The sequence below is a fragment of the Neovison vison genome, chromosome 6 (assembly GCF_020171115.1).
Source record: "Neovison vison isolate M4711 chromosome 6, ASM_NN_V1, whole genome shotgun sequence".
In the NCBI taxonomy this organism is placed as follows: domain Eukaryota; kingdom Metazoa; phylum Chordata; class Mammalia; order Carnivora; family Mustelidae; genus Neogale; species Neogale vison.
Genome location: NC_058096.1, coordinates 138489770 through 138515091, shown reverse-complemented (window position 1 = coordinate 138515091; position 25322 = coordinate 138489770). Strand labels below are relative to the sequence as shown.

General features: G+C 39.9%; 1 pseudogene; it reads right to left on the bottom strand.

Annotated features, from left to right (window-relative positions):
• Positions 1-358: 358 nt before the first annotated feature.
• LOC122910901 lies at positions 359-442 on the bottom strand (annotated as a pseudogene).
• Positions 443-25322: the final 24880 nt, after the last annotated feature.

Below are 25322 nucleotides of genomic sequence, written 5' to 3'. Positions count from 1 at the left end.
AATGATATTCACTGTGTGTTGTTCATAGATGGCTTTGATGATATTGAGGTATGTACCTTCTATCCCTACGCTATGAAGAGTTTTGATCAAGAAAGGATGCTATACTTTGTTAAATGCCTTTCAGCATCCATTGAGAGTATTATATAGTTCTTGTTCTTTCTTTTATTAATGTGTTCCATCACATTGATTGATTTGCAGATATTGAACCAAACTTGCAGCCCAGGAACAAATCTCATTTTGTTATGGTAGATAACCTTTTTAATGTACTGTTGAATCCTATTGGCTAGTATTTTGGTGAGAATTTTTGCACCCATGTTTATTAGGAATATTGGTCTGTCATTTTCCTTTTTGATGGGGTCTTTGTCTGGTTTTTGTTTTCAATTAGCAATAATCGCGCCTCGGATAAACCTCATTGGCTACGATACTGCCACTGTGCAAAGCTGAAAAGGTTTTTGTCTGGTTTTGGGAGCAAGGTCATGCTGGCCTCATAAAATAAGCTTGGAAGTTACCTTCCATTTCTATTTTTTGGGACAGTTTCAGGAGAATAGGTATTAATTCTTTTTTAAATGTTGGTAGAATTCACCTAGGAAGCAGTATGGCCCTGGGCTCTTGTTTGTTGGGAGATTTTTGATGACTGCCTCAACTTCCTTACTGGTTATGGGTCTGTTAAGGTGTTCTATTTCTTACTGGTTCAGTTTTTGTAGTTTATACATCTCTAGAAATGCATCTATTTCTTCCAGATTGTCAAATTTGCTGGCGTACAGTTGCTCATGATATGTTTTTATAATTGTTTGTATTTCGTTGGTAGTGGTTGTGATCTCTCCTCTTTCATTCACGATTTTATTAATTTGAGTCCTTTCTCTTTTCTTTTTGATAAGTCTGGGAGGGGTTTATCAATCTTATTAATTCTTTTAATGAACCAGCTCCTAGATTTGTTGATCTGTTTTACTGTTCTTCTGGTTTCTATTTCATTGATTTCTGCTCTGATCTTTATTATTGCCCTTCTTCTGCTGGGTTTAGGCTTTCTTTGCTATTCTTCCTCCAGCTCCTTTTCATTTTCATTTATTCCCGTGAATTTTAAATTCTTCTTTAATTTGCCTGATTGATCTATTCATTCTTTAGCAGGATGCTCTTTAGCCTCCATGTATTTGAGTTCTTTCTCATTTTCCTCTTGTGGTTGTGTTCTAGTTTCAAAGCATTGTTGTCTGAAAGTATGCAGGGAATGAGTCCCATCTTTTGGTACCAGTTGAGACCCGATTTGTGACCTGGGATGTGATCTATTCTTGAGAGTGTTCTATGTGCATTAGAGAAGAATGTGTATTCTGTTGCTTTGGGATAGAATGTTCTGGATATATCTGTGATGTCCATGTGGTCCAGTGTGTCATTTAACACCTTTATTTTCTTGTTGATATTTGCTTAGATGATCTGTCCATTTCAGTGAGAGGGGTGTTAAAATCCCCTACTATTATTGTATTATTGTTGATGTGTTTCTTTGATTGTGTTATTAATTGGTTTATGCACTTGGCTGCTCCCATGTTAGGGGCATAGATATTTAAAATTGTTAGATCTTCTTATTGGACAGACCCTTTGAGTATGATATAGTGTCCTTCCTCATCTCTTAGTATAGTTTTTGGCTTAAAATCTAATTTATGTGGTATAAGGATTGCCACCCCAGCTTTCTTCTGATGTCCATTAGCATAGTAAATGGTTTTCTACTCCCTCTATTTCAATATGGAGCCTTTGGTTCTAAAATGAGTTTCTTGCAGACAGCATGTTGATGGGTCTTGTTTTTTTAATTGATTGTGATACCCTATGTCTTTTGATTGGGACATTTAGCCCATTTACATTCAGGGTAACTTAATGTTAAAAGATATGAATTTCATGCCATTGTATCACCTGGAAGGTGACTGTTACTATGTTACTGTGTTTTGTCTCTGTTCCTTTCTGGTCTATGTTACTTTTAGCCTCTCTCTTTGCTTAGAAGACCCCATTCAATATTTCCTGTAGAGCTGGTTTGGTGTTTGCAAATTCTATTAGTTTCCATTTGTCCTGGAAGCTGTTTATTTCTCTATTTTCAATGACAACCTAGCTGGACATAGTATTCTTGGCTGCATATTATTCTCATTTAGTGCTGTGAATATATCATGCTACTCCTTTCTTGCCTGCCAGGTCTCTGTGGATAGGTTTGCTGCCACTCTAATATTTCTAGCATTGTAAGTTATAGACTTCTTGTCCCAAGTTGCTTTCAGCATTTTCTCTTTGTCTCTGAGACTTGTAAGTTTTACTATTAGATGACAGGGTGTGTACCTATTTTTATTGATTTTGAGGGGAGTTCTATGTGCCTCCTGGATTGTGATGACTGTTTCCTTCCCTAAGGGAAGGTCTCCACTATAATATGCTCCAATATACCTCCTACCCCCCCTCTCTCTTTCTTCTTCTTCTGGGATCCCAATTATTCTAATATTGTTTCATCTTATAGTATCACTTATCTCTCAAATTCTCTCCTCATGATCCAGTAGTTGTTTGTCTCTCTTTTTCTCAGCTTCTTTATTCTCCATCATTTGGTCTTCTATATCACTAATTCTCTCTTCTGCATCATTTATCCTAGCAGTAAGAGCCTCCATTTTTTATTGCACCTCATTAATAGCTTTTTGAAATTTCAAACTGGTTAAATTTTGGTTCTTTTATTTCTCCAGAAAGGGATTCTCTAGTATCTTCCATGTTTTTTTCAAGCCCAGCTAGTATATTTATAATTGTCATTCTGAACTCTAGTTCCAACATCATACTAATGTTCATATTGATTAGGTCCCTGGCAGTCGGTACTGCCTCTTTTTCTCTTTTTGAGGTGAGTTTTTCCATTTTGTCATTTTGTCCAGATAAGAATAGATGAATGAGAGAACAAAATGCTAAAAGGGTAGCAACAACACCAGAAAAATATACACTAAACAAACCAGAAGAGACCCAAAACCAGGTGAAAAGAAAAGAAAACAAATATATATGATCAGACTGGTAAATAGAACAGAGCCACACCCTTGATTCTGGGTGTATTTTGGTTTGTTAGAACAAACTGCCTCCCAAAATTTCAAAAAAAGAAAAACACACACACACACACACACACACACAAGGGTAAATATGTGAAGGGATGGAATGTGACTGTAAAGTTGAAAATTTTAAAAAGATTTTTAAAAAGGAATTGATAAGATAAGAAGTTGGTTGAAAAAATAAAAAAAAAATAAAAAATAAAAAGGAGAGAATGTGATCAGGCAGGAGACTAGAACAAAGCCATACATTAGGTTTAGGGTATATTTTGGTCTGTTAGAAGAAACTGTATCTTAAAGTTTTAAAGAAAGAAAGAAAAAAATATATATGCATATATATATAATAAGGTTATATACGATAAAGAGATAGAATATGAGTGTAAAAATGAAAATTAAAAAATATTTTTGAGGGGGCACCTGGATGACTCAGTGGGTTAAAGCCTCTGCCTTTGGCTCAGGTCATGATCCCAGGGTCCTGGGATCAAGCCCTCTCTCTTTCTGCCTGCCTCTCTGCCTACTTGTGATCTCTGTCTGTCAAATAAATACATAAACCTCTTTTTAAAAATTTTTGAAAAAGTATTGATAAGATAAGATATTGGTTCTCCAAAGTGGCTGCACCAACTTGGCATTCCCACCAACAATGTAACAGGGCTCCCCTTTCTACACATGTCTCCAACACACATTGTTTCCTGTCTTGCTAATTTTGGCCATTCTAACTGGTGTAAGGTGGTATCTCAATGTGGTTTTAATTTGAATCTCCCTGACGGCTCGTGATAATGAACATTTTTTCATGTGTCTGATAGCCATTTGTATGTCTTCATTGGAGAAGTGTCTGTTCATATCTTCTGCCCATTTTTTGATATGATTATCTGTTTTGTGTGTGTTGAGTTTGAGAAGTTCTTTATAGATCCTGGATACCAACCTTTTGTCTGTACTGTCATTTGCAAATATCTTCTCCCATTCTGTGGGTTGCCTCTTTGTTTTGTTGACTGTTTCCTTTGCTGTGCAGAAGATTTTGATTTTGATGAAGTCCCAAAAGTTCATTTCCGCTTTTGTTTCCTTTGCCTTTGGAGACATATCTTGAAAGAAGTTGCTGTGGCTGATGTCGAAGAGGTTACTGCCTATATTCTCCTCTAGGATTCTGATGGATTCCTGTCTCATGTTGAGGTCTTTTATCCATTTCGAGTTTATCTTTGTGTACAGTGTAAGAGAGTGTAAGTATTCTTCTACATATAGCTGTCCAATTTTCCCAGCACCATTTATTGAAGAGACTGTCTTTTTTCCATTGTATATTTTTTCCTGCTTTGTTGAAGATTATTTAACCATAGAGTTTAGGTTCCATATCTGGGCTCTCTACTCTGCTGCACTGGTCTATGTGTCTGTTTTTATGCCAGTACTAGTGTGGAGATTCCTTAAGAAATTAAAAACAGAGCTTCCATATGACCCAGCAATTGCACTACTGGGTATTTATCCCAGAGATACAGATGTAGTGAAAAGAAGGACCATCTGTACCCCAGTGTTTATAGCAGCAATGGCCATGGTCGCCAAACTGTGGAAAGAACCAAGATGTCCTTCAACAGACGAATGGATAGGGAAAATGTGGTCCATATACACTATGGAGTATTATGCCTCTATCAGAAAGGATGAATACCCAACTTTTGTATCAACATGGACAGGACTGGAAGAGATTATGCTTAGTGAAATAAGTCAAGCAGAGAGAGTCAATTATCATATAGTTTCACTTATTTGCAGAGCATAACAAATAACACAGAGGATATGGGGAGATGGAAAGGAGAAGGGAGTTGAGGGAAATTGGAGGGGGAGGTGAACCATGAGAGACTATGGACTCTGAAAAACAACCTGAGGGTTTTGAAGGGGCGGGGGGTGGGAGGTTGGGGGAGCCAGATGATGGGTTTTATGGAGGGTTCACATTGCATGGAGCACTGGGTGGTGCAAAAACAATGAATTCTGTTATGCTGAAAAGAAATTTAAAAAGCAAGATAAGATGTTGGTTAATATAGGAAGAAGGAAAAATTCAAAAAAGAATAGAAAAAGAAAAAAAAGAAATTTTTAAAAGTTTGACTCTGAAAGACTAAAGAATCATAGTGGGAAAAGCCACGAATCTATGTCCTGTATTCCCCTAGTGTTGGTGTTTGCAGTTCTCATTGATTAATTAATTTGGTCTTGGCTGGATGTTCTTGCTGATCTTCTGGGGGAGGGGCCTGTTGCAATGAATGTCAAATGTATTTACCCGAGGCAGAATTGCACCACCCTTGCCAGAGGCCAGGATAAGTAATCTGCTTGGGTTCGCTCTAGGGAGCTTTTGTTCCCTGAACACTTTCCATAGAACTCTGGAAGACCAGAGTGAAAATGGAGTCTCTGGCTGGAGGAGCTGAGAGCTCAGTGCCCCACTCCTCAGTGAGCCCTCAGAGTAAAGCAGTCAATCCCTCCCGTCTCCCTGGTCTCCAACTGCACTCCAAGGTCACCCAGCCTGTGACCAAGCATTTCTATTTCTGGTGCACGACCCTGTTTGGAGTCTCCAAACCCAGCTGATTCATGCAGCACACTCCCATGCTGCTCTTCCCAGAGGAGGAAGGTGGATCTGCCGCTTGTGGGGTCCCTGCTCAAAGAGCAGTGGTCCAACTGTGCCTCAGATCACAGTTTAAGGTAACCCCAAACTGAGAACCCCTCCTTTGATCCATCTTTGCAGCCAAATTCCCTGCTCTGATACCTGGGAGGGAGCTCTGCCACACTCAGACACCCCTGGTCTTTCTGTGACCCTGGAGGACCTAAGACCATATTGTCCCCACAAAGGCCCCACCTCCCACTCAGCCTCTGGAGCAATGTCTTTCAGTGGAGCAGACTTCTCAAAGTTCTGATTTTTGTGCTCGGCTGCTCTCTCACGTGCCAGGATCTGGCCCTTCCCCCCCTGGTTTATCTTCTTGAAGGTTGCCTTCGATTCACTTCTCCACATGTCCTACCTTCCAGAAAGTGGTCGCTTTTCTGTTCCTAGAATTGCTGCTTTTCTTCTCTTCAGCCTCCTGTTGAGTGTGTAGGTATTCAGAATGGTTTGGTAACTGAATTCCTGCGACTCAATGAAATTTAGGTCTGCTACTCCTCCGCCATCTTGTCCCACTTGTTTGTTTGTTTGTTTGTTTTTCTATAACTTAAGTACTTTGGAATGGTTATTTCTATTGCAATCAAGTGAAAAGTTTTGGGAAATGGTCAATTAGTGTTTTCTTTTTTGCTATCATTTGTTGATGACTAAATTTGCCTGTAGAGATTTTCTTTTTGCAATGAGGTGAAATTTGTTTTTAGGCCTAACATATGCTCATTTTTTGGAGAATGTTCCATGTTTATTTAGAAAGAATGCATCTTCTTTGAGGTTGGGTACTGAGTTCTTTCAAGCTTCGTTACTGTGTTATTAAAATCCTTTAAAGAGGGCACCTGGGTGGCTCAGTGGGTTAAAGCCTCTTCCTTTGGCTCAGGTCATGATCCCAGAGTACTGGGATCGAGCCCCACATCGGGCTCTCTGCTCGGCAGGGATCCTGCTTCCCTTCCTCTCTCTGCCTGCCTCTCTGCCTCCTTCTGATCTCGTCAAATAAATAAATAAAATCTTTAAATAAAATTCCTTTAAAGCCCTACTTATTATCTGCTTATGGATTGCTGAGAGATATGTGTTAGCCTCTGTGTCAGCTAGCTATTGCTGCAGAACAAGCCCCTTAAAACTCAAGGGCTTAAACAGCTATCATCTAGGACCATTCATGTGTCCCTGGTAGAGGGGATTCAGCAGACCTATGATAGGCTTGGCTTAGTGCCTCTGTCCTAGTCTGTGTTGGCCAGGGTTGCTCTGGGGGCTCTGCTGCTAACTACAGGTCTATGTGCCAACTGAGGGAGGTGGGGAAGACTGTGGTTGTTGAGCTGATTATGCTCTTCATTATAGGTTGTGGGTTAGCTGGAAGAACTCTGCTTCACAATGCCTTTGCTAAGCTCTTGCTGGTCCAAGAATCATAACATTCGCAGGTGTAATTAGTTAAGGATCTTAATGAGAGATCATCCTAGACTTAGGGTGAGCCCTAAATCCAATGATTGAATGTCCTTGTTAGAGACAGCAAAGGAGAAGATGCAGAGACGTGCACAGGAGAAGAAGATGGGGAAATGGGGCAAAGATTGGAGAGCGATGCTTATAAATCAAGGAATGCCAAGAATTGTTGCTAGTCACCCAAAGCTAGGAGAGAGACATGGAACAGATTCTCCCTCGGAGACTCCAGAAGGAACCAACCTTGATTCAAGCCTCCAGAACTGTGAAAGAATAAATGTATGTTCTTTTAAACCACTCAGTTTGTGGTAATTTGTTTCAGCAGCCACAAAAAAGCTAATACAATCTGCTCCCACACATGCCCCTACTCTTGCTGACACAGAGCAATACGCTTTAGAAACTTCCCTGAGATGTAAGCTTTATATTCCCCATCCACGCTATATTGGGATCTGGCTCCTAGGAGATAGGCAGTGATTGGAAGAAGGCATAAAGAGAGCTCCTGGGTGTTGATAGGTGTTGATAGTTTAATATTTATTAAATCTGGGGCCTGGCTAGAGGATTGTGCTCACATCATGGAAATTCCTCAAGTTCTGTGCTTATAATATGTGCACTTTTCTGTAAGTAACACTTCAATACAATTTTTTTAACTTTGTAAAAAATTCTTTTTACAAAGTTAAAAAAAATAATAAAAGCTGCTATAAAGGCTCTCTGGCTTAAAACTATACACAGAGGGATGCCTCAGTAGCTCAGGTGGCTAAGCATCTGCCTTCAACTCAGGTCGTGATCCCAGGGTCCTGGAATCAAGCCCCACTTCTGGGTCCCTCCTTGGCTGGGAGCCAGCTTCTCCCTTTCCCTGTGTCTCTCCCTGCACCCCACTTGCGCTCACTTTTGTACACACACTTTCTCTGTCTGAAATAAGTAAACAAGATCTTTTTTTTAAAAAGTATTTTTGGAGTTGGAAGTTGATTGCCTGAGCTGACCATTTTCTTCTCCTAAGTCCCTGGTACTGCCATAAATAGCCAAAATGTTCCACATTCATTTTAAGTAATATAATTTCCATAGCAATTAAGAGAAGTTACTATCCAGTCTTCTAGGACTGCCTCGTCATGAGTCTTTTGGAAATCAGGGTCTGAGGCAAGGATTAAAGTACTAAACTTTATCTGGGAAGGAAAAGCCCAGGAGAGTGAACAAGAGGGAAAAGGGGAAGCAAAAGAAGGGAATGCAGTGAGGTGCTATAAGGCAAGAAGCCTCATCAGTGCACTAGGAGCCACAAAGAAATGCAGCAGGTTTGGCAAATTATTGTATTTTATTTTGTATTGTTTTTAATTTTATTTTTCAGTGTTCCAAGATTCATTGTTTATGCACTGCACCCAGTGCTCCATGTAATACGTGCCCTTCTTAATGCCCACCACCAGAGTCACCTATCCCTCACCCCCCTCCCCCCTAACCCCGTTTGTTTCTCAGAGTCCACAGTCTCTCATGCTTCATCTCCCCCTCCGATTTTCCCCAATCCACTTTTCCTTTCCTTCTCCTAATATCTTCTGTATTATTCCTTATTCTCTACAACTAAGTGAAACCATATGATAATTGATTCTCTCTGCTTGTCTTATTTCACTCAGCATAATCTCCTCCAGTTCCGTCCATGTTGATACAAAAGTTGGGTTTCATCCTTTCTGATGGAGGCATAGTATTCCTTTGTATATATGGACCATATCTCCTTTATCTATTCCTCCGTTGAAGGGCATCTTGGCTCTTTCCACAGTTCAGCAACTGTGGCCATTGCTGCGTGAACATTGGGGTACAGATGGCCCCTCTTTTCATTACATCTATATCTTTGGGGTAAATACCCAGTAGTGCAATTGCTGGGTCATAGGGTAGCTCTTTTTTTAATTTTTTGAAGAACTTCCATACTGTTTTCCAAAGTGGCTGCACCAGCTTGCATTCCCACCAATGGGAATGGTGGGAATGCAAGCCCACATTTCCCCTTTCTCCACAACTTCTCCAACACTTGTTGTTGCTTGCCTTGTTAATTTTTGCCATTCTGATTGGTGTAGGGTGGAATCTCAATGTGGTTTTGATTTGAATTTCCCTGATGGCTAATGATGATGAACACTTCTTCATGTGTCTGCTAACCATTTGTATGTCTTATTTGGAGAAGTGTCTGCTCATGTCTTCTGTCCATTTTTTTGACATGATTATTTGTTTTGTATGTGTTGAGTTTGAGGAGTTCTTTTTTTTTTTTACTTTATTTTTTTAATTTTTTTCCAACTTATTTATTTTCAGAAAAACATTATTCATTATTTTTTCATCACACCCAGTGCTCCATGCAAGCCGTGCCCTCTATAATACCCACCACCTGGTACCCCAGCCTCCCACCCCCCCACCACTTCAACCCCTCAGACTGTTTTTCAGAGTCCATAGTCTCTCATGGTTCACCTCCCCTTCCAATTTACCCAAATTCCCTACTACTCTCTAACGCCCCTTGTCCTCCATGCTATTTGTTATGCTCCACAAATAAGTGAAACCATATGATAATTGACTCTCTCTGCTTGACTTATTTCACTCAGCATAATCTCTTCCAGTCCCGTCCATGTTGCTACAAAAGTTGGGTATTCATCCTTTCTGATGGAGGCATAATACTCCATAGTGCATATGGACCACATCTTCCTTATCCATTCATCCGTTGAAGGGCATCTTGGTTCTTTCCATAGTTTGGCGACTGTGGCCATTACTGCTATAAACATTGGGGTACAGATGGCCCTTCTTTTCACGACATCTGTGTCTTTGGGGTAAATACCCAGGAGTGCAATTGAAGGGTCATAGGGAAGCTCTATTTTTAATTTCTTGAGGAATCTCCACACTGTTCTCCAAAGAGGCTGCACCAACTTGCATTCCCACCAACAGTGGAAGAGGGTTCCCCTTTCTCCACATCCTCTCCAACACATGTTGTTTCCTGTTTTGTTAATTTTGGCCATTCTAACTGGTGTAAGGTGATATCTCAATGTGGTTTTAATTTGAATCTCCCTGAGGGCTAAAGATGATGAGCATTTTTTCATGTGTCTGATAGCCATTTGTATGTCTTTTTTTTTTCCCCCAATTTATTTATTTTCAGAAAAACATTATTCATTATTTTTTCACCACACCCAGTGCTCCATGCAAGCTGTGCCCTCTATAATACCCACCACCTGGTACCCCAACCTCCCACCCCCCCGCCACTTCAAACCCTTCAGACTGTTTTTCAGAGTCCATAGTCTCTCATGGTTCACCTCCCCTTCCAATTTACCCAAATTCCCTACTACTCTCTAACGCCCCTTGTCCTCCATGCTATTGGTTATGCTCCACAAATGAGTGAAACCATATGATAATTGACTCTCTCTGCTTGACTGATTTCACTCAGCATAATCTCTTCCAGTCCCGTCCATGTTGCTACAAAAGTTGGATATTCGTCCTTTCTGATGGAGGCATAATACTCCATAGTGTATATGGACCACATCTTCCTTATCCATTCATCCGTTGAAGGGCATCTTGGTTCTTTCCATAGGTTGGCGACTGTGGCCATTGCTGCTATAAACATTGGGGTACAGATGGCCCTTCTTTTCACGACATCTGTATCTTTGTATGTCTTGATTGGAGAAGTGTCTGTTCATATCTTCTGCCCATTTTTTGATGTGTTTGCCTGTTTTGTGTGTGTTGAGTTTGAGGAGTTCATTATAGATCCTGGATATCAACCTTTTGTCTGTACTGCCATTTGCAAATATCTTCTCCCATTCCGTGGGTTGCCTCTTTGTTTTATTGACTGTTTCCTTTGCTGTGCAGAAACTTTTGATTTTGATGAAGTCCCAGAAGTTTATTTTCGCTTTTGTTTCCTTTGCCTTTGGAGACGTATCTTGAAAGAAGTTGCTGTGGCTGATATCGAAGAGATTACTGCCTATGTTCTCCTCTAGGATTCTGATGGATTCCTGTCTCACGTTGAGGTCTTTTATCCATTTTGAGTTGATCTTTGTGTACGGTGTAAGAGAATGGTCGAGTTTCATTCTTCTACATATAGCTGTCCAGTTTTCCCAGCACCATTTATTGAAGAGACTGTCTTTTTTCCACTGTATATTTTTTCCTGTTTTGTCAAAGATTAATTGACCATAGAGTTGAGGGTCCATATCAGGGCTCTCTACTCTGTTCCACTGGTCTATGTGTCTGTTTTTATGCCAGTACCATGCTGTCTTGGTGATCACAGCTTTGTAATAAAGCTTGAAATCAGGTAAGGTGATGCCGCCAGCTTTATTTTTGTTTTTCAACATTTCCTTAGCGATTCGGGGTCTCTTCTGATTCCATACAAATTTTAGGATTATTTGCTCCAGCTCTTTGAAGAATGCCAGTGGAATTTTGATCGGAATGGCATTAAAAGTATAGATTGCTCTAGGCAGTATAGACATTTTAACAATGTTTATTCTTCCGATCCAAGAGCATGGAATGGTCTTCATAGATCTTGGATATCAGCCCTTTGTCTGTAATATCATTTGCGAATATCTTCTCCCATTTTATGGGCTGCCTCTTTGTTTTTTTTGTCTGTTTCCTGTGCTGCATAGAACTTTTTATCTTGATGAAGTCCCAAAAGTTCATTTTCACTTTTGTTTCCTTTGCCTTTGGAGACATGTCTTGAAAGAAGTTGCTGTGGCCTGTGTTGAAGGGGTTACTGCCTATGTTCTCCTCTAGGATTTTGATAGATTCCTACCTCACTTTGAGGTCTATTATCCATTTCAAGTTTATCTTTATGTATGGTGTAAGAGAATGATTGAGTTGCATTCCTTTATACATAAATCTCCAATTTCCCAGCACCATTTGTTGAAGAGACTGTCTTTTTTCCACCAGATATTTTTAAAGAACTGGAAAATCAACAACAAATTAAGCCAACCCCACACACAAGAAGGGAAATAATCAAGATTAGAGCAGAGATCAATTGAGTTATAAATGAGAGATAAAGTAGAACACATAATAAAACTAGTATCCCATTTTTGAATGAATCAATAGGCTCAATAAACCACAGACCAAACTAATCCAAAAGAAAAGAGAGAGGACACAAAAGAATAAAATTATGAATGAAAGGGGAGAGATCATGACTAACACCAAGGAAGTAGAAATAATCTTCAAAAATTATTATCAACAGTTATATCATAACTGCTATATGCCACAGTTAAGCAACCTGGAAGAAACAGATGCATTCCTGAAACAGGAAGAAATTAAAACCTGAACAGACCAATATCTGGTAATGAGATTAAAGCAGTGATCAAAAACCTCCCCAAAACAAGAGCCCAGAACCTGATGGATTCCCTGGGGAATTGTACCAAACACTCAAAGAAGAAATAATACCTGTTCTTCTGAAACTGTTTCAAAAAATAGAAACAGAAGGAAAACTTCCAGACTCCAAATCCCTAAACCAGGCAAAGACCCCATCAAAAAGGATAATTTCAGACCAATATCCCTGATGAATATGGATGCCAAGATTCTCAAAAATCTCCTAGCTGTTGGGATCCAACAGTACATTAAAAAGACTATCCACCAAGATCAGGTGGGATTTATCCCTGGGATGCAAGGATGGTTCAACATTCACAAATCAATCAATGTGATAGAACAAATCAATAAGAGAAGAGAGAAGAACAAAATGATCTTCTCAATTGATGCAGAAAAGCATTTGGCAAATTACAGCATCCATTCCTGATTAAAACTCTTCAAAGTATAGGGATAGAGGGAACATTCTTCAACTTCAAAAAAATCTATTTATGAAAAGCCTACAGCAAATATCATTCTCAATGGGGAAAAGCTGACAGCCTTCCCTTTGAGATCAGAAACACCACAAGGAGGCCCAATCTCATCACTCTTGTTCAACATAGTACTAGAAGTACTAGCAATTGCAGACAACAAAAATAAATAAAAGGTATTCATATTGGCAAAGAAGTCAAACTCTCTCTCTTCACAGATGATATGATACTTTATATGGAAAAGCCAAAAGACTCCACCCCCAAACTACTAGAACTCATACAACAATTCAGTAATGTGGCAGGATACAAAATCAGTGCACATAAATCAATTGCTTTCTTTTACACTAACAATGAAAATATAGAAAGGGAAATTAAAGAATCAATTCCATTTACTATAGCACCAAGAACCATAAAATACTTTAGAATAAACCTAACCAAAGAGGTAAGGGATCTGTACTCGGGGAACTACAGAACACTCATGAAAGAAATTGAAGAAGACACAAAAAGATGTAATTTTTTATTTTTAAAAATATTTTATTTATTTATTTATTTGATAGAAAGAGAGAGAGAGCACACAAGAAAGGGGAGCAGCAGAGGGAGAGGGAGAAGTAGGCTCCCCACTGAACAGGAAGCCTGATGCTAGGCTCCATCCCAGGACCCTGGGATCATGACCCGAGCCAAAGACAGGTGCTTAACCAACTGAGCCACCCAGGCAACACCGGAGATGACAATTTTTAACACCACTTCAAATCTTCTTGGTCCCAATTCCTATGCCAGCCACCTCTGAAGCAAGTTCTACACAGGTCCCAACCAATTTCACACAAGAGAGGCCTGAGAGTGTCTCTCATGCCCTAGGGCTGCTCTCATGCCAGGCTGGGAATATTTGGGGAGAGCCCATTTAGCACTCATGCATGTACAACCTGGGAGGATCCAGGAGTCAACATCTATGGGGGTAATGGCCGCTGATGGATAGATGCTCCCCTTCCATACCCCAGAAAGGTTATTCTGAGATGCCTTCCACAAAGCTCCTTAGACCATCCCACAGCATTGAGCACCAGTCAGTGGTCATAGTGATACTAACTTAAAGCATCTTTGTATTCACTTTCCCTCCCGTTTCACTCCCCTTGTCACTTGCTCCTGTTCCTTGGGATCACTTCCCAACTAAATTATCATCATACTTGCTTTACCTCTCAGTCTGCATTAGGGGGAACCAACAAGACAAAAATCACTTATCAGGTTATTTGCCCAGCATGCATGATAGGTCACAAACAGGGTCACACTTTGATGTGAGCCACAACAGAGAAAGGAGAATTAATTTGCCTGGATTCCCTTTGCCTTCCATTTTTCCCTATTCCAAACTTACCCCACAAGAAGATAACGCCCAGTCCTTCTGCATTGTATCATCCAGCTCCTTGCCCACCATCCAGGAAATATGATCCCATGTTTCACGGTATGGGTTGAAAGGGTGACCTCCTGGGGTGGGGGCTGATTGGTACAGAGAGAGGAGGGAATGGATCAGAGCAAAGCAATAGACACCCAAGTTGAGTGTCCTGTACAAGGGAGGAAACAGTAGTTGAGAAACAAGAGAATTGAAGGGGGACAGAACTTGGGAGTCTACAGAATATTCACAGAGAATCCATCCAGAAGCTACTGAAGCTCACTCAGGTCTGGCGCTCAGGAAATAGACCAGAGCTGGAGATGTGGATCAGGGACTAGGGACACAGGAGGGCTAGAAGCCTGGCTTAGAATGAGGCTACTCTGAAAGGCACAGAGAAGTCAGGTTCAAAGCTGGGGATCCAAGGCAGGCGAATGTGCAGAAGAGAAGCCAAGGGAGGACAAATTGTGTTAGGAGGAGAGCCAGGAGAGTGAGTGTTCTGTTATAGAAGCCAAAGGAGAGAAGAGAGGAGTAGGTGAAGTGCTGTGAGGAGGTCAAGCACAATGCATACCGAGGAAAAATCTGTCTTGTCTGACAATTAGGAAGTCACCCGTGAACCCCATGAAGAACTGCATCAGCAGAAATGTGGGCATGTAAGCCAGACTGCAGTGGGGGAGGTGAAGGAGATGGGTCTCCATGGATGCTCTTAGAGGAGACTGTGGATGCTAGCAGGAAGGAGAAGGGACTGAAGTGGGGGAGAGGGCAAGGAAGCTAACAATTCCTAGTATAACACTGAGCAACAGGCCAGTGTCATCCACATTATGTCCCCACTGACCGTATGCCCAGTCCTGGAGGGAAGAACCATCCTGAATGAGAGAAGGGAAAACGGAGGCTCAGAAAAGTGGCCAGACCAACGTCACAGGCTGGTAAGGGACAAGCCTGGAATTTGCACTCAGGACTGCCTACCTCCATGAGTTAGCCTCTCCATCATCTGCTAGAAAGTGAAGCAAAGCTCTGGGAAGGACATTTCAAGTGGAAGGGAATGGATTTAGTTGTAGTCAGAGAAGGAGCCAGAGGAGAGGAAGGGCTGGCAGTCAGGAATGGAGAGACTACCTGGAGGCGGCGGTCCCCGGAGGCAGCGATGGTGGCAGGTGGTGGGAGAATGCCACCCGTACATAATCCATCATGAGACTCAACAAATATCAAAATCATGGATACATCTTCGTTTCTGTCTTGGCCTTCTCTATGTTCATATCTCTAAGTTGATAGATAGCCTTCTGTCTTTCTTGCCCAGAAATTATTCATGTAGCTCACTAAAAAGTGTGGGGCCTGGAGAAGTGGAACAGGGGTGTGAGCTGCCTATGAGTCACAGGCCCCAGGTCCAAAATATTTCTCTCTGGGGATGAAAATATGCTTATGTAAGGAAAAAGAAATATGAACATTGCTGTGGGAATGGCAAAATATTATAAAAAAAAAAGTATCTTTCCTTTGTTTATAATTTTTTTTTACTATTTATGTTGAAATAATTCTAGGTTCTTAGGAAGTAAAATAAATCCATTTTAAATGATAGATTATTTTTTATTTTTGACAGATATTTTAAATGACATATTTTTTAAATGACGTATTTGTTTACTGCCAATTGGCAAAAAAATCAGATGTTAATCGTATGTAATATTGGCAAGGGTGCAGGGACAGCAGCTTTTTGGAGGACAGTTAGGTTGTGCCTTTATAAATCGAACACCCATGTGCACTTGGAACCTCCAGGTCCCAGTGTGAGAGAAGTGCTCATACATCTGCACAAAGAGGGTAAATGCCCATCCGTGGGGACACAATACATCAGTAAGCTGGAATTCCAATCAACCATGAAGATAAAGAACATGTATGTTAGGAAGTTCTCCAAAAACATTGCTAACTGGGAAAAAAAAAAACCGAGTTGAAAACAGTACTATAATACAGTATGACCTTATGTATTTAAATATCAAAACCAACACAAAACCAAATTATTTGTGTCTATATAACTACAGTAATGTTGAAGGAGAGGAATGAGATTGGAGGATAATAGAATCAAGGTGGAATTTCATTTTTATTAGTTTTGCTCTTTTGCAATGAGAATATACACATGTATCATTTGGGCGTTTAATTTTTTCACTAGAATGAGAACTGCAGGCATGTAATGACTGCATGAGACAGCATCTCCACTCCTTTCCTGGAGAATGTCACATAAAACTCCATTTTAAGCCAAGCTAGACTCCTACTGTTCTTACCCCCAATTCAGCAGTTTTTAGTAAATGAATGCTCCTCAGTTGGTTGTCTGCCTTTGGTCTATACCAAAGCCCTGAAACAGTGATTGCTTTGCAATAATTCTTCTTTTGTCCAGTTTTATAGCTGGTTTTTTTTTTTTAGTTAATGTTTTCAGTTTTTATGGAGTTTATATTGTTTCCTGGGGCTTCCAGAACACGTACCAAAAACTGAGTGACTTAAAACAAATTTATTTTTTCACAGTTAAGGAGGTCAGAATCAGAAATCAAGGTGTTGGCAAGCCCATGCTCTGTCTGAAGTTTCTAAAGGAGAATCTGTTCCATGTCTTTCTTTTAGCCTCTGGCATCATTGGCAATCACTGGCTTATTTTTTTTCTCATAGATGGATCACTCCAGTCTCTGCCTCTGTGGTTACATGGGGTTCTTCTCGTGTGTTTTCACATCATCTTTCCTCTGTGTATGTCTGTCTCTGTATCTCTTCTCTTCGCATAAGGATACAAGGCATACTGGATCAGGGCCCACCTTAATGACTTCATCTTACCCTGATTACATCTGCAAAAACCCTATTTCCAGAGAAGGTCACATTCACAGGTACCTGAGATTAGGACATCCATGTATCTTGAGGTGCATAATTCAATCTAAAACAGTTAAATATATCAGTCTATTATCTTGTGTCTATGTATTGACATCTGCCTCAGAAAGGCAGATGCCTTCTTTATCCATTTATGAATAAATATATTTTTATAATATAACTTTTTACATTTAAATTTCTGAGACATCTGAAATTGTTTTGGTGTAAGAAATGAGGTAAAGACTTTGTATTTTCCATTTTCTAAAATTGCTTACTAAATTACTCATTCCCTGCCATTGCTTTCAAGTGCCACAAATCTGACCCAGGAGGCAGAGATGCTGAAGAACCAGATGCAGTGAGAGTCCAGCTGTAGCTCCTTGCCAACCTGGTTACTCAGCAGATTGGTGACAACCCATGAGAGTCACTGGAGTGTCTCATGTCCTGCATCAGCTTCCCCAGTGTAAAGGAACATGGTTGTCCCCTTCTGTCAGCCTTCCAAATCTTCTGGAAAATATCTCTGGTGGCCCACAGTAACTTATGTCTATGCAGAGAAAGGAATTCTTAGCTATATTGACATAATAGTGTTTGAATGGAAGAATTATGTGATCTAACTTGAATTTTTAAAGGCTCACATTGGTTGTTATTGCATAATCCAGGTGAGATATGCATGTGGGAGATCAGGGAGTACTAGGAAGTGGGCATATATTTAAAGAACAAGCAAAAGGACTTGCTTATGGATTGGATGTTGTATGTGAAGAAAAAAAGATCAGTCAAGGATGACTCCAAGATATTTTGGCATAAGCAGCCTGAAAAATGGGATTGCCATTAACGGAAGTAGAGAGACTCGGATCATCCAAATGTGAGATACTGGAGTTAAGAAATGGGTTTTGGGGGGCACCTGGGTGGCTCAGTTGGTTAAGCTTCTGATTCTTGGTTTAGATCATGATCTCAGGATTGTAGAATTGAGCCCTGTGTTGAGCCCCATGTTGAGCCCAGCAGTCAGTGGGGAATCTGCTTGAGAGTCTCTCCTTTCCTCTCCCTCTGCCCCTCCCTCAACATGCATGTTCTCTCTCTCTCTCTCTCTCTCTCTCTCTCTTTCTCTCTCAAGTAAATAAGTAATTTTTAAAAAGAAACGGTTTCTGGTTATGTTAGATTTGAGGTGCTTACTAAACTTCTAAGTGGAGGTGTTGTAACTTGGATAAGTCCAAGGATGGATGGTCATTACCCATCAGGATGGGGTAAGTATGTTCCATGTGTGGGGAGAAGGGCGCATAGGGATATTTGGGTAGCCTGAGTGGTGGATTATAGCAGAGAATGTTATAGCCATCAATACCCAGCCTCATTTTCTTTCTTTAATAAGAGAATCCTGAGTGTTAGTTGACAATTGCCAGCCTTCCTTCAGCTTTCTGAAATCATACAATTTAGTTTTAGTTAACACTGTCATAGTAGAAGTATGTTAAGGCACCTGAGGTGTACTTTTAAAAGGAATGGGTAGCAGACCCATTGGGCTTGTAAACTCTCTCAGATGCAGATGTTAAGGTCAGTACTAAAGCAGCCATCTTAGATCATGAGATGGATGCCACATGTTGAAGACAATGAAAAGTTTTAAACATACCAAAAAACAGAAAGATAGTATAGTAAACCCCCATATAAATCCACCATTTGTATTTAACATTTATTAAAATATTGCCATATTTCCTTCATTTTTCCCCATATATTTTAAGTAAAATTACAACAACATGCTATTTCATTACTAAATTCTTTAGTATGCATCTTTAAAATGTAAGGTCATTTTTCTACATGATCAAAGCATCAGGATCACAATGAACAAAATTAGTAGCCATCCTTTAATATATTATCTTATACTTATTATATATTTCTATTTCTCCAATTGCTCCCTAAATTACTTTCAAAGTAATCTGGTTGAATAAAGATGCTATGAAGTTCCATTGTATATGTTGCTGTGTTTTAAATCTCCTTTAATCTGGAATAACCTTACTCTCCTCTATTTTATTCTCACATGATGGTGACCAATTGAAGAGACACAGTCAGATGTCCTATAGAATGACTCATCTCTTAATACTAAAAGTCAGTTTTAAATTGAGGTTAAAATTTGGGGCAAGGGCATTTCATAGATTTCCCTACGGACCTCACATTGTGTCACAACAGAAGGCACACAAAGTCTGATTATCCCATTATTAAAGATGCTAAAATTTTAAATTGATTTCAAAATCACTTTTTAAAACAATCTAAAATGCCTAATAAAGATAAAAAGACATCGGAATATACTTCCATCGAATAATCTAATTCATGGATCTATGCTTTAAGGAAATAATGAACCCAAAGTTTTATGAAGACCTTAGGTCCTCCCTCTTTTATGAAAAAAACTGGAAACACTATGAATGTTAAACAGTGGTAACTCTGGTTTATCCATTCCTTTATTTAATACTTATCTAACTCTTACTATGGGCTAGACACTGGGTAGGGCCTGGGAAGTGGAAGATAAAGACGGAATGGCTCCCACCTCGGGATCTGCTGGGGGGAACATGCAAGCACATACACATCTGCTTCACACAGTGAGGAAAACCACAATGGGGGAGTTCCCATTTTAATGATTTCAGTGTATTTCCTCCATTGCCCTTCCAGCTCAGCAGATGAGGAGGCACTCAAAAATGGATTTCCAATTCATGTGACATTAACGCCTGCTATAGCCACAGTGTGGTTTTATAAAAAGATAAGCAACATGATTTTTCAGGTAGCACATATTGATCATCTTGAGCCCTGAAACATTGAAGAGTTCCAAGATAGGAGAAATGACATTTGTTCAATAACAGAATTGTAACCTTCATGTTTTAATGGCCCTGGGAGAGAAGGGATGAGGGGGAAATGAGCATGATGTATTTGTAGATGTATATCATATCAGGTTTAATGATTTTTTTCTGTCTCTGAGCCTGAAATCATGTCCCCAAGGCAATTTACTCCATGGCAGTGGTGGGTTAGGTGTAGGGCACCGCCATCCCCAGGTTAGCAGCAGGGCAGGCACATGGGCACAGGTGTGTGGACAGACTCAGGTCCCACATCAGAGGACCTGAGCGCCGTTGACCCTTCTCAACACAAAGGCTTACTGCCACAGTCTCAAAGTGAAGCTGATTGAGTTAGGGTCAGACACTTTTAATGTTCACCTGATAACTACTCATCAAAGTATGTCTCTATAAAACAGCTTAAGAGTTTATGATTGAGGAAGAGCCTGTGTGGGTCAGTTGGTTAAGCATCTGCCTTCGCTCAGGTCATGATCCCAAGATCCTGGGATCAAACCCTGCATCCAGCTCCTTGTTCAGTGGAGAACCTACTTCTGTCCTTCACCCCTGCATGTCCGCTCTCTCTCTCTCCCTCTCTCAAATACATAAATAATATCTTTTTTTTTAAAAGATTTTAGGATTGAATCAGACCTGGATGAGAATTTAGGATGTTCTTAGTCCATTCTTCTAACTTTCAACAGGACCATAACTACCTCAGATCATAAAGGTAAGAACTTATTTTTTCTTTTTTAAAAAATCAGTAATAATGATAAATGCCCCAAGGAGCAATTTCACCATTTCCAATACTAACTGGCTGCTGTTTACAGACATTGGCACTCCATTCCTTATGCTTCCATTTCAACTTTGTTCCTTTAGTTCTTATCTCGGCTAAGACGAGGTGCCCAGGATCATTCCTTTGCCCACCTTCGTCTTCCACCTCATCCACCTAATACCCTTGCTCTACTTGGCTAACTTCTATTGCAAAATTTCCAAACCACATGCCACCATGGGCTAGCATATGGCTCGTTTTTCAAGGGACAGTGAGAGGAAAATTTCTAGAAACTTATGCTGTGGGCAGTCTCCTCTCCCAATTTGAGTAGCTCAGGGAAGCTTTCTCTTCCTCTTTTGAGGAGGCAGCCCTGTCTCATCTAGACACTTTTTCCAGCCTAATTTAAAATTCTTATTAGCAATTCCAGAAAATGTAAACAACTTTGTAGTGACAAAAACAGATCTGTGGTTGCCTGCAAATGTGGATGAGAAGGAAAGGAGGAATGGGACACCAGGAAACTTGCAGGAGAGATGGAAATGTTCCTTATCTTGACTGGTGATGGATTCAAGGTTGTATACATATGTCAAATGTGATCAAATTATACATGCTAAATATATGCGGTTTATTGCACATTAAGTATATCTCAGTAAAGTTGTTTAATAAATTCTTATTAGCTCCTAGTTCAACTTCTTTCAGATCCAGCCTAATTTCAGAAGCCTTGGTTTACTAATTTACAAAGCTAGATCCCTCGGTCAATACCATGTCCCTCCATTCACCAGGGCTAGAAACCAGTGTGGTAACATCTTCACACAAGCCTTTCTGTGTTAGTCAGTGTTAGTTCCCTATAATCATGCACTCAACTTCACTGTCACTGGGGCTCAGAAAAATTAAGTTGATTACAGCCTGTGCCTGCCATGCTTGCTATTCAGCTGTGTGTAGGCTGCTCTGTGACACTGGAAGGGCAGACCTTGCTTAATACAATGGACATTTCATAGATGAATATTCTGAAGAAGACATTTGTCTTTATGAATATGGACCACCACTTCCACCAATACCTCCTCAAGGCCATGACTAAGACTTCTCCATGCTGAATGTTTGTTGCTTTGGGGGTGCTTTGGTCTTCACCTGGCATTTCCTCGCCGGCAGCATTCCAGCCAGTTTTTAAAGAGAAAGAGACCTTAGTTGAGGGAGTAATGAAGAGAGATAGTGGGAACACTGAGCATCTCAGAACAACTCTAGAGCCTTCTATAGCAAAGACTCCAGTCACATTTAGCTCTGAGGCAAGGCACAATAGAGAAGATGAACTAACACATGTGTCAACATCTGAGCTGCCTTTTCCAAGAAAAAATATTTCTTCTTCCATTCACCTGGGGAAACAAGGCAGGACAGTTTTTAAAAGTCAGTTTCAGTTACCTTTTAATTGAAGGTAACAAAATCTTGGCTCAAAAGGGCCCACAAAGAATTGGAATTTATTAACTACTATCACCTGGAAATCCAGTGGTGCGTCTCCTCAGGCGTAGATGGATTCATATACTGAAGGCTACTGTCTGACCTCTGTCCCTTTCTCTTGTCTTGTCCTCTGTGATGGCTGCCTTCTCCACGTGGAAGGCCACAGAGATTGTCTTCTCTCTTGTGAAATTTTGTGATTCTCATTCATCTGGGGGGAAAAGAGAGACTTCAACTGTGGTGGAAAGCCTAATGCCCTGCCTTTGCCTGTGCTATCTTGCTTTTGCAGCAGGAGGAAAGGCCATTGGACACCCCTCCTCATTCACAGGAAAATAATGATGCCAACTTGTAATTTATTCAGAGCAGAGATAAACTTGACCTTCACAGAAGAAAATAGTTCTGAGAGGGGGACTGTATTGTTGAAAGAAATGTCATCATTCTTGGCCTTGGCCTGTAAGACTTAGATATGTAGTAATAGACATTCATAGAGGAAGGGGCACCTGTAATCACCTTTTATTATGTGCCTGAGGTTTATGTTCTCAAGAAGCCCACAATTTGAGATTCTTTTCCCTCTCCCTTATTCAGTGCTCTTCCACCTAAACGAAAGGAAATTTTAGCGGTATTGCTGTGATTCAAAAGTAAGTCCAGCTTGTGCTAAATCCTTGCTTTTACCATTGAACCCCTCCCCTCCTTGGTTCCAGCTCTACCATATATTGGTTACATGATCCTGGGCAAGTATTTTAATCCCTCCAAGCTTCTTCTCTTAAGGGCATACCAATAGATTGGACAATCCTCTTCAAATTGATCTATAGATTCAATACATGTTTGATCAAAACCCCTGAAGGTTTTTTGTGTGTGTGTGGAAATTGACAAGCTGATTCTAAAATTCATACAGAAATGCAAAGACTCTAGAATAGCCAAAACATTTCTGAAGAAATAAGGCTTCGGTGGGTGATTTTTGTTCTTCTAAGATTCTCTACCTACCCTAATGTTTCTCAGGTTTTCTCAAAAGTGTCTATATGTGGATTTATCTTTATCCTAAATGGATTTTAGTACTATGACTCCAAGGACTTAAACCTTTCTTCAGTTCTAGAAAGTTCCCAGCATTTTCTGGGAATATAAACTTTTATTCTCCTTTCTAACTCACTTTTTGTGGAACTCCTTTTAGATGTTTGTTAAAGACTCTCAGTCTAATTTCTTTCTTTCTTTCTTTTTTTAAAAGATTTTATTTATTTATATATTTATTTATTTGTTTGTTTATTTGACAGAGATCACAAGTAGGCAGAGAGGCAAGTGGGAAGCAGACTCCCTGCTGAGCAGAGAGCCCAATGCGGGGCTCGATCCCAGCACCTTGAGAACATAACCTGAGATGAAGGCAGCAGCTTTAACCTGCTGAGCCACCCAGGCACCACAATCTAATTTCTTTCTGTGTGTGTTTTATTCTTTTCTCATTCTGTGCTAACTTCCAGTTTCATCCTTTATGACTTACTTCAATTTGATTAATATTAGAGTTTGGTCTGTTGAGATTTTATTTCATTGACCATATTTTTTATTTCTAAGAGTTCTAATTGATTTCTTAGCATATCTACCTGGTCTTGTTTCTTTTTGTTTGTTTGTTTGTTTTTGTTCAATAATTTCTTATTTTTATAACAATTTCTTCATCTCCTGAGAATTCTTAGAATAAAGTCATTTTTCAGATTACTCCATTATTTTTATTTAATGTGATATAATTCATCTCTTGGTTCCTGCTCTCAGGAGCTGGACAGACAATACCTTAATCTAAAAACACATATAATACATTGAAAGGTAAGTAAAAGGAAAGCTAGGATAAACGTATGATGGTCTAGGGTGATTAGGAAGGTTGCACTGAGTTGATAAAAGTTAAAGAGAAGGTTTAAGAAATCGGCGGGGGGGTGGGAGGTTGGGGTACCAGGTGGTGGGTATTATAGAGGGCACAGCTTGCATGGAGCACTGGGTGTGGTGAAAAAATAATGAATACTGTTTTTCTGAAAATAAATAAATTGGGGAAAAAAATTTAAAAAAAAAAAAAGAAAAGAAATCGGCACCTTCACCTACCTGCATGGTTTATTTCATTTATCCCTCTTGGAAAATGTGTGCTTCAACTGAGAAATACTGAAAACAACTGTTTCTCCAGCAAAATATTTCTGCCTGGCTCAGCAGTCAGTAATTTTATTAAGGTATGATAAGGTGGCCTATTATTATTTTATTAATCCCTAAAGCCAGAACACAGTCTCAGATACCATCTTCAAATTATGAATAGCGTAAACAATGTGGCCAACTTTAATTTAAAGGAACTTCCCAGTCACCTAAGGTCATGAAATAAGGAAGACAGTGAAACTGAAATATTCGCCTTTTAAGAAATAATCACCCACAGTCCTGACAGCTGGGAAAAAGGAGAAGAATTTGGATCTTTATTTTAAATAAGTAGTCCCCCTCAAATTGAAGAAGTTCTCAAATTAAAACCAATGAAAGGCGTAGAATCAAATTTTATTGGTGGATTTTTTTTCTTCTGTTTTCTGTATCTTACTTATCTATTTGATGTCTCTTCTATTGACTATGGGTCTTAGTTCCCTGCTTTCCATATGTGATAATTTTTTCCCAATTTATTTATTTTCAGAAAAACAGTATTCATTATTTTTTTCACCGCACCCAGTGCTCCAGCAATCCGTGCCCTCTATAATACCCACCACCTGGTACCCCAACCTCCCACCCACCCCCGCCACTTCAAACCCCTCAGATTGTTTTTCAGAGTCCATAGTCTCTTGTGGTTCACCTCCCCTTCCAATTTACCCCAACTCCCTTCTCCTCTCTAACACCCCTTGTCCTCCATGATATTTGTTATGCTCCACAAATAAGTGAAACCATATGATAATTGACTCTCTCTGCTTGACTTATATGATAGTTTTTTATTACTGTTGAACATTGTAGATGATACGTTGTAGGAAGTCTGGACTATGCTGTTTTCCTTTAAAAAGTGGTTAGATTTTGCTCTGATGAGTCGCTAAATTACTGGTGGACCTTCTTGAACTTTCCAGGCTTTGATTAAGGCTTTAAATCCACCCAGTTGTATCCATGTCCTAGAGATGTGGCCCTCGATTTACGATGTGTTCCTTACTCCTAAAGTAAGGTCTGAGGTTGGACTGGATGCTCAAAGTGCTCAGTAAGATCTCTGAACTTGGCTACATGGAAATCTCAATGTTTCCCAGCTCTTCACCACTGCTTGTATCTCTTTAGCTCTCTCATGCCAGCAGAGT